This window comes from Pseudophryne corroboree, chromosome 11 (genome assembly GCF_028390025.1).
Source record: "Pseudophryne corroboree isolate aPseCor3 chromosome 11, aPseCor3.hap2, whole genome shotgun sequence".
NCBI classification, from domain to species: domain Eukaryota; kingdom Metazoa; phylum Chordata; class Amphibia; order Anura; family Myobatrachidae; genus Pseudophryne; species Pseudophryne corroboree.
Genome location: NC_086454.1, coordinates 119,716,533 through 119,735,673, shown reverse-complemented (window position 1 = coordinate 119,735,673; position 19,141 = coordinate 119,716,533). Strand labels below are relative to the sequence as shown.

General features: G+C 46.8%; 1 protein-coding gene across 1 annotated transcript in view; it reads left to right on the top strand.

Annotated features, from left to right (window-relative positions):
- The window catches only part of TSPAN4 (tetraspanin 4), a 1,631,716-nt gene that overhangs the window by 785,983 nt on the left and 826,592 nt on the right, over window positions 1-19,141 (top strand). Inside the window, exon 5 of the mRNA XM_063944765.1 lies at window positions 7,770-7,833. The gene's annotated coding sequence lies outside the window, so the exon portion shown is untranslated. The remainder of the gene's footprint in view (window positions 1-7,769; window positions 7,834-19,141) is intronic.

Sequence of the window (19,141 nt, the reverse complement as noted above, 5' to 3'; positions counted from 1 at the left end):
GCAAACTTAGCTGCGAGAGCCTGACTGGAAGGCTCAAGCAACTCCTGAAACAATCAGTACCCCAACTAAGAATCTCCCCAGAGACCCAGTCAAATTGAGGATTGTGGGCCCTTAACCAGGGTAACCCCAACACCAATGGGGCAAAAGTACAGACAGTCACATAAAAGGACAATTTTTCAGAGTGTGTGGCTCCAATAAACAAAGAAATCTGGCTAGTGCAAGAGGTAATTTTACCTTGGGATAATGGTTCCCCGTTTAACCCACAAATCTCAATTTCCGATGCCAAGGGTACTAAGGGAACAGAGTGTTTCAGGGCGAATTGGCGGTCCATAAAAACCCCGTCGGCCCCACTGTCCGCAAAGGCCTCAGTCTTGACAGTTTGACCGAGGATCTTCAAGGTCACCGGAATTATAAAAGTCTTCTTGGGAAATTCTGACTTCTGGCCTGACAGGATATTTCCCATCACCCTCAGGCCCTGAAGTTTTCCGGCTTTTCTGGGCATGATACTACCACATGACCTTTATTCCCACAGTACAAACACAACCCCTGCTGTCTCCTCCGCGTCTTCTCACGCGAGGAGAGGCGGGTAGCCCCAATCTGCATAGGCTCCTCGGAAAATTCCTCAGAGTCTGAGGTTCCCTTGGGAAAGAAGGAAACCTCAGTCTCCCTTTCAAGCCTACGCTCTCTCAGCCGTCTATCCACCCGGATGGATAACTGCATGAGCTGATCCAAGCTATCAGGCAAGGGATATTGTACCAGTTGGTCCTTTATCTGGTTAGAAAGACCTCTTCGGTACTGGTGTCTCAGGGCTGGGTCATTCCACTGGGTATCATGGGCCAACCTCCGAAACTCCGTACAGTAAACCTCAACTGGCCTTCGCCCTTGCTTAAGGATCGAAATCTGAGCCTCGGCTGAGGCCGTCTTGTCAGGGTCATCATACAACATGCCCAGTGCCGTAAAAAAAGCATCAACACTTTTAAGCGACGGACAGTCAGGCTGCAACCCATATGCCCAGACCTGTGGGTCTCCTTGTAGCAAGGAAATCACTATGCCCACACGCTGAATCTCCGACCCAGAAGACTGAGGCCTAAGCCGGAAGTATAGCTTGCAGCTCTCCTTGAAACAAAAGAACTGCGAGCGATCTCCAGAAAAACGATCCGAGAGATTTACTTTCGGCTCCTTAACCCCTGAAGGTGCTGCTGCTGCGGGAGCTCCGCCAGCGGCCTGGGAGGTGTGCATTTTAATGGACAAATCATTAAATTGTCGAGTCAGGACCTGCACCTGATCGACCACCTGTTGCAACGTATTTTGAGGGGTATGCTCCATATTCCCACAAAATTTCAACAGGAGTATTAGGCTGCTGAATATGTTATGCACACCAGTGCCTGCAGGAATGTACTGGTGTCAGAACTGTTATGCACTCCAGCGCCTGCAGGAATGTACTGGTGTTTGAACTGTTATGCACACCAGTGCCTGCAGGAATGTACTGGTGTCTGAACGGATAGGTATGCAAAACAAATGAACTCACAGACAGACTGGGGAATATGACATTACGTACACAGAAGGTGATAGGGTAACAAAATACACACAAAGTGAACAGAGAAGCCCAGAGGCTAAGGAACTGGGTGTCTCCCTAGTATTAGTAATGCTCAGATGGGAAAAGCAAGATGTTGTGTTTTAATACGTAGAGAACCCGAAATGCTGTTGCTAAGGGCAACAGCAAAACCCTAAAGGGTTACCAACGGGTGTGGCAGTAAACTCCTTGGTCAGAGATGGAATGATAGACACAAGGAGAGTCTCCACAATCCTAATTCTCACTTGCAGTGCACAGGTTCAGCTTACTGCCACTAAACTGACACCTGACACCTTGCACAGTGAGACAGGATTTAGGCAGGCAAGTCTTAGAATACAGCCGCAAACTTGCTAAGTTCACAGAGTAGTAAAAGAACCCCAGCAAGTTAAACGACTGACTCCAGTCTTACTGCTAGGTCTGGATTGGCAGAGTGTAGTACCAAATCCCCAGGCCTATTTGCAGTAAGCAACAACAACTACAAAGCTACACAGTACTGGCTAACTTTCAGGAACTGACTAACCAACAAAGATTCAGCAGCATCTGCTTAACCTGAGAAGAGGCCTTATAAAGCAGGTGCTGTCCACGCCCCACTCAGACCTCACAGACTGTGAGCACAAAAACCAGCACCGGATCCCCTGCCGTGCACAGAGCCTGTAACCACTGCACAGCAAAAGACCCGAACCGGAGTATCAGCTGCGCTCAGGTTACTCCGCTAGCACTTGTCTCCCGGTTGCCATGACGACGTTGCAGCACAGGGCAGGAGACCCTAACACAATCTTAATATATGTGGACAATCAGAAGCAAATCCTGTCCCTCACCACATAACTGACTCTAAGGGGTCTATTCAATTATTGTTGGAATTCCCGACAAGTCGGAAAAAAACTGCACTTTCAGACTTTTTTAGGCTGAATCTGGATTCAACCTATTCGAGTCCAGTGCCGTTTTTCCGACTAGTCGGAAAACACGTGGATCGGCAGATTAGCAGATCCACATTTTTTTGTCGAACTTGCGGGTGTTTCCGACAGGTTTTTGGCCTGTTTATCGACAATGCCGATTCGACTTCCAAAAAAGTTGTATCGGCATTGTTGAAAACAGGCAAAAACCTGTCGGAAATGCCAGCAAATTGAATAGGAAAGTGTCAGATCCTCTCCGTCGGAGAAGAACCGACACTAATTTAATATACCCCTCTAAGGATGACATACAGGTTGAGTATCCCATATCCAAAATGCTTGGGACCAGAGGTATTTTGGATATCGGATTTTTCCGTATTTTGGAATAATTGCATACTATAATGAGATATCATGGTGTTGGGACCTAAGTCTAAGCACAGAATACATTTATGTTACATATACACCTTATACACACAGCCTGAAGATAATTTTAGCTAATATTTTTTATAACTTTGTGCATTAAACAAAGTGTGTCTACATTCACACAATTCATTTATGTTTCATATACACCTTATACACACAGCCTGAAGGTCATTTAATACAATATTTTTAATAACTTTGTGTAGTAAACAAAGTTTGTATACATTGAGCCATCAAAAAACAAAGGTTTCACTATCTCACTCTTACTCAAAAAAGTCCGTATTTCGGAATATTCCGTATTTCGGAATATTTGGATATGGGATACTCAACCTGTATAAGCACAACTTAATTTAATAATTTTTAAAAAATCGGAATTTCTCAGAAAGAAACTTTACACATAGGGACTATGAAATGAATTCTGATACTGTGTGGCAGCGTGATTCAGAAAAGTTTGGGAACTGCTGCAGTCTATGAAGAGAGACTCGCAGTGGTAAAACATGTCATTAGTAACACTGCTGTCTCAGATGACAGAATATTACTTGTCGTTTCTCAATCTGTAGGTTTCCCATCTAACATTAATGCAGCAGATGATGAGTCTAACATTCCTTCCTCTCACATACTTGTACGTTTCCCCCCTTAATGCAGTATGTATAATCTTTTTTAATACTTTCCTCTGACCGTTTCTATCAAGCACATGACATCTGCTCTGGTCACTGATGTGACCTGGTGATATAGCCATGTTTGGTAACATATCCATTTTACGTAACACTAAGGGCATATTTACCATAGTTCGCCCCAATGTGCAATGCGATAATTGAATACATTGCAGGGATATATCAATAATCGCATGCAGGGACAGAGCTAGCAAGAAAATACACTTTCCACATCTCTCAGGGTATTTTTTGTGACGATTGTGAGATTGTACTGCGCATGCACCGCTGCTGACGGGTACCCCCCTCCGCCGCCCCTCCTGTAAACCGGCATCTTACTTTACGGCATATGGGATGCCTGTTTACAGAACAGCTACCTGGGATCACAGAGCAGGAGCCTGGCATCCAGCTGACTCACTGATCACCGGACCCCTGGGTGCAAGTATTTGTTTTTGTTTTTATTTGAACTATTATATTTTTACATGGATCAGCTTATGGCCTATTTAGACCACCAAGTTGACCACAGGGCCTGGTTCCCTGCTCTGCTCTCATAGCATTGTTATCGCAGAGTTATCGCTCAGTGTAATAGTGCCCATACACTACGGCGATATCGGGTTCAGTCATGCGATTGCTACTGCATTGGTGCGATACATCGCATGGGTCGCATGTCAATCGGATGTGTCCCCTGGTGCGAAGTGCTGGCACGCTGGTTGAATCTCGCATCTCAAGATATTATGTGCTGCACTTAATATTTATCGCATCGCATGTGCGATTGCATGTCGTTTTTAAGAACATGCGTTTTATCGCACTGCGATCTGTGATCTGTATGGTTTTGAGCTCACTTACTGGACACTCCCCTCCGCTCATAGTGCTGATCACCTGATTTCAGGTCGCAAGGGGCATGTGATTTATCGCATGATAGCATGAACATCGAATGCACAAAAAAGCACTTCAGATGCAATTTATTGCAGCCTTGCTTGCTGGGAAAATTGGGATCCGGTCTGAAGATCGACACTGTCTAGGTCGACAATGTTTAGGTCAACCACTATAGGTCGACAGTCACTAGGTCGACAGGGTTGGAAGGTCGACAGGGTTTCTAGGTCGACATGAGTTTAAACAAAAAAAAATTTTCTGAACTTTTTCATACTTAACGATCCACATGGACTACGATTGGAACGGTAATCTGCAGTGCCGTAACTAGGTATGTGCGCTGTGTGCCTTGCACACAGCGCAGGATGACTTGGGGTGCAATCAGCCGGCCGCACAATCTAGTCATGTACTATCAGTACAGATGCATGAAGCCGCGAGTAATGCCCGCCCCCCGCCAACACAGAGCCGCAATGATTTCCGCCTTCTCTCCCAGCCAAGCCGGAACTTATAGTGCAGCAACCACAGCCCCCTCTGTTTGAAAGGGCCCCCCGCCACAGTGGCACACATCGGATCTCTTATAGATCCGATCTGCTGTGCACTGCTGCGCTCGAGTGTGCGGCTCCTCACTGCATAGTGCACACTGGCAGCACGGCGCCGAAGTTGAAAGCAGCAGCAGCCTGTGTGGAGGGTGGAGGAAGCATCACTGGCAGCAGCGTCAGGCAGCGCATGGAGCCGCCAGGCGCACAGAGGTTGTGTGTTGCTTGGTGCTCATCTGCTGTCTGTGACCGTGGTCACAGCTCCCTGTCTGCCAGCCAGCCAAACAGAATAAAGTAAGGCTGGCTGTATTACCATCTATCTGCTATGAATTAATTTAGAATGTTAGGCGTGTGTGTGTGTGTGTGTGTGTGTGTGTGTGTGTGTGTGTGTGTGTGTGTATATATATATATATATACACACACATATATACACACACACACACACAGTGGTCGAAGTGGAAATTTTGAAGTGGGGGTATGGAAAAGTCAAGGATGCAATTATGCGCGCGCCTTTGGCACGCACGCTCCATAAAAGGGGGCGTGGTCACCCAAAAGGGGACATATCCAGTGTAGTAGAACCCCTTATACTATTAAATACTGGTGCCCCTTTCACCTTATAGCACACGGTGCAAGCCGACATTCACATTATAGCAAATGGTACGAGCCGAAATTCACATTATAGCACACTGAATGAGCCGAAATTCACATTATAGCACACTAAATGAGCCGAAATTCACATTATAGCACACTGAATGAGCCGAAATTCACATTATAGCACACTGAATGAGCCGAAATTCACATTATAGCACACTGAATGAGCCGAAATTCACATTATAGCACATGGTATGATCCACAATTTAGGGACAGGGACAGACAGAGTGACAACAGGGACAGGGAGAGAGTGACAGCAGGGACAGGGAGAGTAACAACAGGGAGAGAGAGTGACAGCAGGGAGAGAGAGAGAGTGACAGTAGGGACAGGGACAGTAACGACAGGGAGAGAGGGTGACAGCAGGGGAACATTACCTGACTGTGCTCGGCGGAGGCACCCATGGGCAGCGGCAGTGATAAGGAGGCCTTTGGTGCGGTAAGGTCCCTCTGATCGCCATTTGTTGCGGACAGGTGAGCGGCTGGCGGTGGTGAGTGGTTGGCGGCGGGCGGCTGTGAGGGGCTGGGCGGCGGTGATCTAGTCCAGCGCTCTACACAGCCGCCGAGCAGGAACAGGAGCACCATGTGCAGCAGGATGGCCACTTCCCTCGCCTCCTGCTGCACACTTTTTCATTTAATAAAATAAAAAACTCTTCCGGGTCAGTGGAAGAAGTGGCGGTATACCATACCGCCGTATACCGCCCCACTTCGACCACTGTGTATATGTATGTATATATATATATATATATATATATATATATTATTGCTATACCTATTATTGCTATTCTAGTGAGTCTTAAAAAAAGAACGGACGATCTGAACCACATTGACCTGCAGACCTGCAAATATACCAGTTTTTTATTGCAGTATACCTTATGCCTTTTGAGTTACGTTTGTATTCCGCCATTGGAGATATATATATATATATATTCTATGTATATATAGACCCGTCAAAGACGGCGGCATATAATTCATCGGCCTTCCTCTTTATTAGGGGCCAGATGGGGGAAATTCTACCTGCCAGAATGTGACAAAAGGAACTCTACCTGTCGTACTGTGTCAGAGGGGATTCTACCTGCTGTAATGTGTGACAGAGGTTCTACCTGCTGTAATGTGTGACAGAGGTTCTACCTGGTGTAATGTGTGTAAGTGGCACTACTGTTTGGCGTAATTTGAATAATGGAGACTACTGTGTAACGTAATATGAATTGGTATTATTTTTTGGTCAGGTCCCTTCCCCATGAAGCCACCCCTATATTTTTGGCGCACACCTACGACGCGCACTGGCCCTATTTTTAATACTGGGGGGGAAGGGGGCGCCGATGCTGTTTCTTGCACACAGCGCTAAAATGTCCAGTTACGGCACTGGTAATCTGCCCTTGCCCGAAGCATGGCGAGCGAAGCGAGCCCTGCGAGGGGACACGGTGCACTAATTGGGGTTCCCGGTCCCTCTACGAAGAATACGACACAACCCCCCCCCCCAAAAAAAAAAACCCTTATGTCGACCTTTTGACCTTTCGGCCTAGAAACCTTGTCGACCTTCCAACCCTGTCGACCTAGTGACTGTCGATCTATAGTGGTCGACCTAAACATTGTCGACCTAGACACTGTCGATTTGATGATCCACACCCGGGAAAATCGCAGCGCGGCCAATTGCACAAGTGTATGGGCAGCATAAGATCAGCATTAGGTAATCATTTAAGAGATCTTTTATTGTGTACCATTAGTCATTTTAAAACCAATGCAAAGTTGTTGTTTTTTTATCAATATGAAAATGTGTAGTAAAACTGCAGCCATTCAGACATTTTTGCTTTCATTGTCTGACGTTAAGTATAATGATCAAAGACAATATCTGATTAGTTGTAGTTGGTTGTTCCATGTTATGTCTGTTATGTCTTACAAATGATATTCTCAAAAGTACATGTGATAATGCCAGGTAAGGGCCCTGCTGATTTCACATGGTAATTGGGGCACTGGGGCACTGTTACTGTGGTGTTTGTGGCTAGTATTTGACATCAGCCAAGTTATCAATGTTTCTATCTGCTGATAATGCTTACTGAATATTCATAAAAACTTGCATGATGAGGATCTGAGAGGCCTGCAATACCCAGGCCTCAGATTAAGTTCATTAAGGATTTACGATACAATGCAGCTAATTATTTTGTTTGTTCTGCTCTTTACAGAAGGAGAACAACCAGCGTGCTTGAAGTTTTGGTAGAGCGCTTTGAACCACTGACTCAAAACAATGTAAGTTTTCAAAAATGTAATATTAGCAAGTGCTGGGTTATACTGCACCTAACCTCATTAAACCACACCACATAAAACATTTTCTAAAGCCCTGGGAGTGACTGTAGCACCTTTTGGGATATGTAGCACTGCTAGCGTATCTACCTGACTTACATTATTGTGATAATTATCTTCTAGCTACATTTGTGTTAATGGTTTTTGGTTTAAAACTGTTATCAGAAGAATCTGCAACTTGCATTGCACCTCCTCTCACTCGCTGTCTCTTCCGTGTCTCCAGTGCACTTACCTTATATAACAATGCGTATGGTGGTAGAGTATGGATATGACTGAGGCAGTGAAGACAGTATAGGGCTGGACACAATGGAGTGCGAGACGGCCGGCGCTCTGAGATTTTGTCCGAACTTTTTTTTAAAGCTGCAAACATTTACAGGACAAAACCAACCTTGTAAGTGTTTGCTCCTTTAAAAAATGTACGAGTTCGGATGGAATCTTGGAGTTCTGACCGTCTCGCACTTCATTACATCCAGCCAATGGAAGTGAAATGCCCAGGTAATACACTCATTCATTACTCACCCAGTTTGCCATAGCACTGCTGAAATATGTTGTTGTACCACAGTAATCCTTGGCTTTGGATTTTCCTAAAGGATTTTTAGCAAGATTGGGTTGAATAAAATTTGAGTGCTGATATATCTCTAAATTGACTATACATGAGAGCTTCCCTTCTCAGAGCTTAAAGTAAAGATGTCATGAATGATATGTTCTGTAACTTTGCTAAATACACATCTAGGGGGGAATTCAATTGTTTGAAAAGTCAGTTGGGCGTCTGTTTTTTCCCTATCTGCCATATATACTTGAGTATAAGTCGACCCGAATATAAGCCGAGGCACCTAATTTTACCACAAAAACCTGGGAAAACTTATTGACGCGAGTATAAGCCTAGGGTGGGAAATGCAGCTCTACCCGTACACAGACCTCATAGTGCCAGATATGCCCCACAGTGCCAGATATGCCCCACAGTGCCAGATACGCCCCACAGTGCCAGATGTGCCAGATATGCCCCACAGTGCCAGATATGCCCCACAGTGCCAGATGTGCCAGATATGCCCCACAGTGCCAGATATGCCCCACAGTGCCAGATATATGCCCCACAGTGCCAGATATGCCAGATATGCCCCACAGTGCCAGATGTGCCCCACAGTGCCAGATGTGCCCCACAGTGCCAGATATGCCCCACAGTGCCAGATGTGCCCCACAGTGCCAGATATGCCCCACAGTGCCAGATGTGCCAGATATGCCCCACAGTGCCAGATGTGCCCCACAGTGCCAGATGTGCCAGATATGCTCCACAGTGCCAGATGTGCCAGATATGCCCCACAGTGCTAGATACTTACCCTCCGTCGCTCCCGCGCTGTCTTCTGAAGGAGGTACACGGAGAGCGCAGCGCGCGGCTCTCCTGTGTCCCTCCTGCGTCTCCGGCGGCAGCGGCGTGTGTTAAAGGAAGTGCCGGTTCGTGCACTTCCTTTAACACACACACACCGCTGCCGCCGGAGATGCAGGAGGGACACAGGAGAGCCGCGCGCTGTGCTCTCCGTGTCCCTCCTAACGCTGACTCGAATATAAGCCGAGGTGGCTTTTTCAGCACACAAAAAAAGTGCTGAAAAAGTCAGCTTATACTCGAGTATATACGGTAATTGTTTTTTCCTGTCTATTAGATAGAGAAAAAACAGACACCCAACCAACTTTTCAAACAATTTAATTCCCCCCTCAATATCTTCCGATTTAATTTTAACAGGCCAATTTGGATTTGGATCAATTTTTTCATGTGTAAATCTTTGTAACCAATTTTTTTTAACAGGATTGAGGGGCTATCCAGAGATGGATGCAGCCGCTGCGTTCACATGCAGCGGCCGTGTCCATAGGGTCTGCACATCGTCAATAGTGCGCGTGCGTGTCCCTTCACCATGCAATTGCATCTCGGAAGGATGCGATCGAATAGTGATAGACAGCGGAGGGCGTCGACGCGGCGTTACGTGGGTGTAGTCCGGACAGTGCATGCGTGTCCGGACTGTTTTCGGGGCGGTTGCATGATGTCACACTTTGGCTGCATGTGAAATAAAAGATGGTTCCGGACCGCCAGGGATGTCCTCTAATGCAGGGGTTGTCCTCTAATCAATGCATTTGCAAACGTATCACGGGGCAGGCACAGCTCACATGCTGAGCGGCCTTGCCCTGTGCTGGGTGGCCCCCAACATGTGAGTAGATGAACGTAGATCTTGCTGCGGAAACAAGATCTGCGTCCATCTCTAAATAACCCCCCGAATTTCTCAAATCCCCCCCCCAAAAAAAAAACCAGTTTGATGCACTATAGGGCCACCAAACTGAAACAGGCTTTGTCTGCGCGCATGTGTTCTGCGCAGCTAATTGTTTATCCCTTGTGTTAGTCTTCTTGCAGTACTGAAACCTCCACTCCCAGTATGCATGTTGGGGCAAAAGTATCAGGCATGTGACCATCTCTAATCTGAATTATTCCTTACTTTACCACCTCTCAGGTAAAGTTGTAACGTTGTCACCTGCATATAAATGTGTAACAATGTTATAGCACACAAAATCCCATTGTGGTTAAGAATGTATTAAGTCTCGAGTTGGATTGGGGCAGGAGAAGCTATAAATGCATTTTGTAGTACATTTCTCTTTATAATCCTGAATTATTTATTGGAGTTTGCATATGAATTAATTTCACACTGGCAAGGGTTTTGGAAATTATTTATTTACAAAAAATTTCAGGCAGTAGATGTATAGTCGCAGAGCTGTAAAAATATCACCAGGTGAGTGATGGAGAAAGTGTCGGCTCACTAATTGTTTATATGAAACTGCATAATGATGTCATTTCAGCAACTGCAGGGGAAAATATCTGTTGTAAAATCCTCGCTAGAACGTTAACCCTTCCAGAATCACCAAATGTCCACAAGCAGAATGCAGAAAGACAATCCTGCAGATAAAATTTAACTCCTTGCTGAACTATTGTGGGTATATCAACATAACTGTGGCGAGTTCAACGTTTTCTGCATTACATACCTATATTCTCATACTTTTTGATGATAAATTATAACTCCCATTTAAAAGATTAATTTAAAAAATTGACAATAAGATCAAGATTTAAGTACTGGATATAGATTTACTAAAACTTCTAAAACAGACAAATGATGTTGTTGCCCATAGTAACAAACAAATTCTGTTTATCATTTTCTAGAATATAATAGAGACATGATAGATAAATGTGGGAACACCTCCACTTTTTCATTTTTAAAAGCTTGAATGCCCACAAATACCCCCCTGGACTCAAAGGGGCTAATTCTAAAAAAAAATAAAAAGCAAGTAATTGTGCACATTGGTAAAACCATGGCCCTCATTCCGAGTTGTTCGCTCGCAAGCTGCTTTTAGCAGCATTGCACACGCTAAGCCGCCGCCTACTGGGAGTGAATCTTAGCTTATCAAAATTGCGAACGAAAGATTCGCAATATTGCGAAAAGACTTCTCTGTGCAGTTCCTGAGTAGCTCGAGACTTACTCTTCCAGTGCGATCAGTTCAGTGCTTGTCGTTCCTGGTTTGACGTCACAAACACACCCAGCGTTCGCCCAGACACTCCTCCGTTTCTCCAGCCACTCCCGCGTTTTTCCCAGAAACGGTAGCGTTTTTTCACACACTCCCATAAAACGTCCAGTTTCCGCCCAGAAACACCCACTTCCTGTCAATCACACTCCGATCTCCAGTACGAAGAAAAAACCTCGTAATGCCGTGAGTAAAATACCAATCTTCATAGCAAATTTACTTGGCGCAGTCGCAGTGCGAACATTGCGCATGCGCAGTTAGCGGAAAATCGCTGCGATGCGAAGAAATTACCGAGCGAACAACTCGGAATGAGGGCCCATGTTGCACTGCAGGTGGGGCAGATCTGAAACGTGAAGAGAGATTTTAGAACTCATCTAAATTGCAGTGCAAAAATAAAACTGCAGCATTTGTTGGCTACATGCTAAAGCAGACAGTATTTACCAATTTACCATGCATGTAAAATTCTGACGAAGATTGATAAAAAACGTGGATGAGGACAGGGACAGATACCATCAGAATAGATGTTTCTCTGAGTTCTCTTTAATACATGTGCATATCGAGCAGTTGGCCACCGACTTCCCGATACAAGACCATTCTTCCTGTTCCAGCATCCCCCGTACATTCTCTTCCCGTCCTTACACAGTTCTTTAGCAGGTTGTCCATGATTTATCAGTAAGTAGAAAGTGGCTGTGAAGTGGATCTATGCTAGCCTGAGGTGGAGGGTCGAGCAAAGTTTTAGCCTTATTGGGAAACAGGTATTGGAGTTGCTAGTACTGATAAAAGGCACTTGCGGAGGTCAGAGAATTCGGGAAAATGGTGGAGGGTTGTACTATCCAGAAGGAATTTAATGTTATACATTGTCCAGTACCTGAATAGCAGGGTGTTCCACAGGGGTATCATTCTGCTGGGATTGTCTATGAGCCCTAATGCATGAGTACAGAAAATTTCGTTTTTCTTTATTTTCTCTGACGTCCTAAGTGGATGCTGGGGACTCCGTAAGGACCATGGGGAATAGCGGCTCCGCAGGAGACAGGGCACAAAAGTAAAAGCTTTAGGATCAGGTGGTGTGCACTGGCTCCTCCCCCTATGACCCTCCTCCAAGCCTCAGTTAGGTTTTTGTGCCCGGCCGAGAAGGGTGCAATCTAGGTGGCTCTCCTAAAGAGCTGCTTAGAGTAAAAGTTTTGTTAGGTTTTTTATTTTCAGTGAGTCCTGCTGGCAACAGGCTCACTGCAACGAGGGACTTAGGGGAGAAGAAGTGAACTCACCTGCGTGCAGGATGGATTGGCTTCTTAGGCTACTGGACACTAGCTCCAGAGGGACGATCACAGGTACAGCCTGGATGGGTCACCGGAGCCGCGCCGCCGACCCCCTTGCAGATGCTGAAGAGAGAAGAGGTCCAGAAATCGGCGGCTGAAGACTTCCCAGTCTTCTTAAGGTAGCGCACAGCACGGCAGCTGTGCGCCATTGCTCTCAGCACACTTCACACCAACGGTCACTGAGGGTGCAGGGCGCTGGGGGGGGCGCCCTGGGCAGCAATGAAAGTACCTATGCTGGCTAAAAATACATCACATATAGCCTCTGGGGCTATATGGATGTATTTAACCCCTGCCAGGTTGTCAGAAAAACGGGAGAAGAAGCCCGCCGAAAAGGGGGCGGGGCCTATTCTCCTCAGCACACAGCGCCATTTTCCTACACAGCTCCGCTGCTAGGAAGGCTCCCAGGCTCTCCCCTGCACTGCACTACAGAAACAGGGTTAAAACAGAGAGGGGGGGCATTTTGTGTGGCGATATTATAATATATTAAGATGCTATAAGGGAAAACACTTATATAAGGTTGTCCCTGTATAATTATAGCGTTTTGGTGTGTGCTGGCAAACTCTCCCTCTGTCTCCCCAAAGGGCTAGTGGGGTCCTGTCCTCTATCAGAGCATTCCCTGTGTGTGTGCTGTGTGTCGGTACGTGTGTGTCGACATGTATGAGGACGATGTTGGTGAGGAGGCGGAGCAATTGCCTGTAATGGTGATGTCACTCTCTAGGGAGTCGACACCGGAATGGATGGCTTATTTAGGGAATTACGTGATAATGTCAACACGCTGCAAGGTCGGTTGACGACATGAGACGGCCGGCAAACCAATTAGTACCTGTCCAGGCGTCTCAAACACCGTCAGGGGCTTTAAAACGCCCATTACCTCAGTCGGTCGACACAGACACAGACACGGACACTGACTCCAGTGTCGACGGTGAAGAAACAAACGTATTTTCCATTAGGGCCACACGTTACATGTTAAGGGCAATGAAGGAGGTGTTACATATTTCTGATACTACAAGTACCACAAAAAAGGGTATTATGTGGGCTGTGAAAAAACTACCTGTAGTTTTTCCTGAATCAGATAAATTAAATGAAGTGTGTGATGATGCGTGGGTTTCCCCCGATAGAAAATTATTGGCGTTATACCCTTTCCCGCCAGAAGTTAGGGCGCGTTGGGAAACACCCCCTAGGGTGGATAAGGCGCTCACACGCTTATCAAAACAAGTGGCGTTACCGTCTCCAGATACGGCCGCCCTCAAGGAGCCAGCTGATAGGAGGCTGGAAAATATCCTAAAAAGTATATACACACATACTGGTGTTATACTGCGACCAGCGATCGCCTCAGCCTGGATGTGCAGCGCTGGGGTGGCTTGGTCGGATTCCCTGACTGAAAATATTGATACCCTTGACAGGGACAGTATTTTATTGACTATAGAGCATTTAAAAGATGCATTTCTATATATGCGAGATGCACAGAGGGATATTTGCACTCTGGCAACAAGAGTAAGTGCGATGTCCATGTCTGCCAGAAGATGTTTATGGACACGACACTGGTCAGGTGATGCAGATTCCAAACGGCACATGGAAGTATTGCCGTATAAAGGGGAGGAGTTATTTGGGGTCGGTCCATCGGACCTGGTGGCCACGGCAACAGCTGGAAAATCCACCTTTTTTTTTTTTTTTTTTTTTACCCCAAGTCACATCTCAGCAGAAAAAGACACCGTCTTTTCAGCCTCAGTCCTTTCGTCCCCATAAGGGCAAGCGGGCAAAAGGCCAGTCATATCTGCCCAGGGGTAGAGGAAAGGGAAGAAGACTGCAGCAGGCAGCTCCTTCCCAGGAACAGAAGCCCTCCACCGCTTCTGCCAAGTCCTCAGCATGACGCTGGGGCCGTACAAGCGGACTCAGGTGCGGTGGGGGGTCGTCTCAAGAGTTTCAGCGCGCAGTGGGCTCACTCGCAAGTGGACCCCTGGATCCTACAAGTAGTATCCCAGGGGTACAGATTGGAAATTCGAGACGTCTCCCCCTCGCAGGTTCCTGAAGTCTGCTTTACCAACGTCTCCCTCCGACAGGGAGGCAGTATTGGAAACAATTCACAAGCTGTATTCCCAGCAGGTGATAATCAAAGTACCCCTCCTACAACAAGGAAAGGGGTATTATTCCACACTATTTGTGGTACTGAAGCCAGACGGCTCGGTGAGACCTATTCTAAATCTGAAATCTTTGAACACTTACATACAAAGGTTCAAATCAAGATGGAGTCACTCAGAGCAGTGATAGCGAACCTGGAAGAAGGGGACTATATGGTGTCCCTGGACATCAAGGATGCTTACCTCCATGTCCCAATTTGCCCTTCTCACCAAGGGTACCTCAGGTTCGTGGTACAGAACTGTCACTATCAGTTTCAGACGCTGCCGTTTGGATTGTCCACGGCACCCCGGGTCTTTACCAAGGTAATGGCCGAAATGATGATTCTTCTTCAAAGAAAATGCGTCTTAATTATCCCTTACTTGGACGATCTCCTGATAAGGGCAAGGTCCAGAGAACAGTTGGAGGTCGGAGTAGCACTATCTCAAGTAGTTCTACGACAGCACGGGTGGATTCTAAATATTCCAAAATCGCAGCTGATTCCGACGACACGTCTGCTGTTCCTAGGGATGATTCTGGACACAGTCCAGAAAAAGGTGTTTCTCCCGGAGGAGAAAGCCAGGGAGTTATCCGAGCTAGTTAGGAGCCTCCTAGAACCAGGCCAAGTGTCAGTGCATCAATGCACAAGAGTCCTGGGAAAAATGGTGGCTTCTTACGAAGCGATTCCATTCGGCAGATTTCACGCAAGAATTTTTCAGTGGGATCTGCTGGACGAATGGTCCGGGTCGCATCTTCAGATGCATCAGCGGATAATCCTGTCTCCAAGGACAAGGGTGTCTCTTCTGTGGTGGCTGCAGAGTGCTCATCTACTAGAGGGCAGCAGATTCGGCATTCAGGACTGGGTCCTGGTGACCACGGATGCCAGCCTGAGAGGCTGGGGAGCAGTCACACAGGGAAGAAATTTCCAAGGAGTGTGGTCAAGTCTGGAGACTTCTCTCCACATAAATATACTGGAGCTAAGGGCAATTTACAATGCTCTGAGCCTAGGAAGACCTCTGCTTCAAAGTCAACCGGTGCTGATCCAGTCGGACAACATCACGGCAGTCGCCCAAGTAAACAGACAGGGCGGCACAAGAAGCAGGAGGGCAATGGCAGCAAGGATTCTTCGCTGGGCGAAAAATCATGTGATAACACTGTCAGCGGTGTTCATTCCGGGAGTGGACAACTGGGAAGCAGACTTCCTCAGCAGGCACGACCTCCACCCGGGAGAGTGGGGACTTCATCTGGAAGTCTTCCACATGATTGTGAACCGTTGGGAAAGACCAAAGGTGGACATGATGGCGTCCCGTCTGAACAAAAAACTGGACAGGTATTGCGCCAGGTCAAGAGACCCTCAGGCAATAGCAGGGACACTCTGGTAACACCGTGGGTGTACCAGTCGGTGTATGTGTTCCCTCCTCTGCCTCTCATACCCAAGGTACTGAGAATTATAAGACGGAGAGGAGTAAGAACTATACTCGTGGCTCCGGATTGGCCAAGAAGGACTTGGTACCCGGAACTTCAAGAGATACTAAGAAGGGACTTGCTTCAGCAAGGATCATGTCTGTTCCAAGTCTTACCGCGGCTGCGTTTGACGGCATGGCGGTTGAACGCCGGATCCTAAGGGAAAAAGGCATTCCGGAAGAGGTCATCCCTACCCCGGTCAGAGCCAGGAAGGAGGTGACCGCACAACATTATCACCACATTTGGCGAAAATATGTTGCATGGTGTGAGGCCAGGAAGGCCCCACGGAGGAATTTCAACTCGGTCGATTCCTGCATTTCCTGCAAACAGGAGTGTCTATGGGCCTCAAATTGGGGTCCATTAAGGTTCAAATTTTGGCCCTGTCGATTTTCTTCCAGAAAGAATTGGCTTCAGTTCCTGAAGTCCAGAAGTTTGTCAAGGGAGTACTGCATATACAACCCCCTTTTGTGCCTCCAGTGGCACTGTGGGATCTCAACGTAGTTCTGGGATTCCTCAAATCACATTGGTTTAAACCGCTCAAATCTGTGGATTTGAAATATCTCACATGGAAAGTGACCATGCTGTTGGCCCTGGCCTCGGCCAGGCGAGTGTCAGAATTGGCGGCTTTGTCTCACAAAAGCCCATATCTGATTGTCCATTCGGACAGGGCAGAGCTGCGGACTCGTCCCCAGTTTCTCCCTAAGGTGGTGTCAGCGTTTCACCTGAACCAGCTTATTGTGGTACCTGCGGCTACTAGGGACTTGGAGGACTCCAAGTTGCTAGATGTTGTCAGGGCCCTGAAAATATATGTTTCCAGGACGGCTGGAGTCAGGAAAACTGACTTGCTGTTATCCTGTATGCACCCAACAAACTGGGTGCTCTTGCTTCTAAGCAGACGATTGCTAGTTGGATGTGTAGTACAATTCAGCTTGCACATTCTGTGGCAGGCCTGCCACAGCCAAAATATGTAAATGCCCATTCCACAAGGAAGGTGGGCTCATCTTGGGCGGCTGCCCGAGGGGTCTCGGCTTTACAACTTTGCCGAGCTGCTACTTGGTCAGGGGCAAACACGTTTGCAAAATTCTACAAATTTGATACCCTGGCTGAGGAGGACCTGGAGTTCTCTCATTCGGTGCTGCAGAGTCATCCGCACTCTCCCGCCCGTTTGGGAGCTTTGGTATAATCCCCATGGTCCTTACGGAGTCCCCAGCATCCACTTAGGACGTCAGAGAAAATAAGAATTTACTTACCGATAATTCTATTTCTCGTAGTCCGTAGTGGATGCTGGGCGCCCATCCCAAGTGCGGATTGTCTGCAATACTTGTACATAGTTATTGTTAACTAAAACGGGTTATTATTGTTGTGAGCCATCTTTTCAGAGGCTCCGCTGTTATCATGCTGTTAACTGGGTTCAGATCACAGGTTGTACAGTGTGATTGGTGTGGCTGGTATGAGTCTTACCCGGGATTCAAAATCCTTCCTTATTGTGTACGCTCGTCCGGGCACAGTATCCTAACTGAGGCTTGGAGGAGGGTCATAGGGGGAGGAGCCAGTGCACACCACCTGATCCTAAAGCTTTTACTTTTGTGCCCTGTCTCCTGCGGAGCCGCTATTCCCCATGGTCCTTACGGAGTCCCCAGCATCCACTACGGACTACGAGAAATAGAATTATCGGTAAGTAAATTCTTATTTTTTTTAAACAAGATATCAGTTTAGTGTAAGTCAGTATGTGACATATTGGTGTGACTATGGGAGTGAGTTGTGCAGAGCACGTGACTGATGTTTGTTGAGATGTGTACACAAGGGAGGCATTCATTTTGCTGGCTGTTCGGGATTCCGACTGTCAGGATACCAATGCTGGAATCCCAAACCCGGTGAAATACTGGCAGTCGGAATCCCCACTCAGGTGGTGTTATGTAGCCACCGGGCCCGAAGCGTGGCGAGCGCATCAAGCCCGCGAGGGGACACGCTGCGCTCGCCACCACTATTATGGTTGTGTCTATGTTACCTTCATGCTCAGGACCTGGAAGTGACAAAACAAGAGGGCAGGAGAGAACTTCCGCCCTTACAGCACCTAAATGTTTTCTTCGTTCTCCGTTCGTTTGGGGTAAAAAATGTTTCTATGCAGCATTGGACCCTCGCATGCTCGCATCGCTCGCCACGCTTCCGGCTCGGTGTCTAGCTCCGCTCCACTCGCCACACCTTACTATTCCAAATAGATTGTGACATGGACCCAGGGGGTTATGGGAAAGGTCCTCTCCACGAAGGAAAAGTAGACGCTACCCCACTGTTATGGCTGTTGGGATTCCGGCATCGGTCTCCTGACTGCCGGCATATCATACTGAATCCATACACAAGCACCATGGTTTTATTCTATGCCAGGTATACTGACCTTTATTTGTACCATAATCCTAGTGCAACTTTCCAGCTTGATGCATTGCACTTTTAATGTTATTTAAAATATTCTTCAAACAAAACAGTGTCTCTGATCACACACATATTGCTGATATGTAATATATTTAGTGACAGGTGAATGTTATTGGTATTAAACAGCTTCACAACATTGTCTAGTTGATGTATTACCACGCTGACCTCTGTGCATTTCAGTACACCCATGATGCACGCCATCTATTCGCTTACTGCACCATAAAGACTACCACATAATAGTTTTCACCTACTGTATTTATTTACTTGTGGTCATCTTGATTAATGGATGTTTCCTGTCGACAACCATCTTGTTACTGGCATTACACCTTCCTGTCAGTTGCCATCAAAGATCCTTTTTATGCCTATATAACACTGCT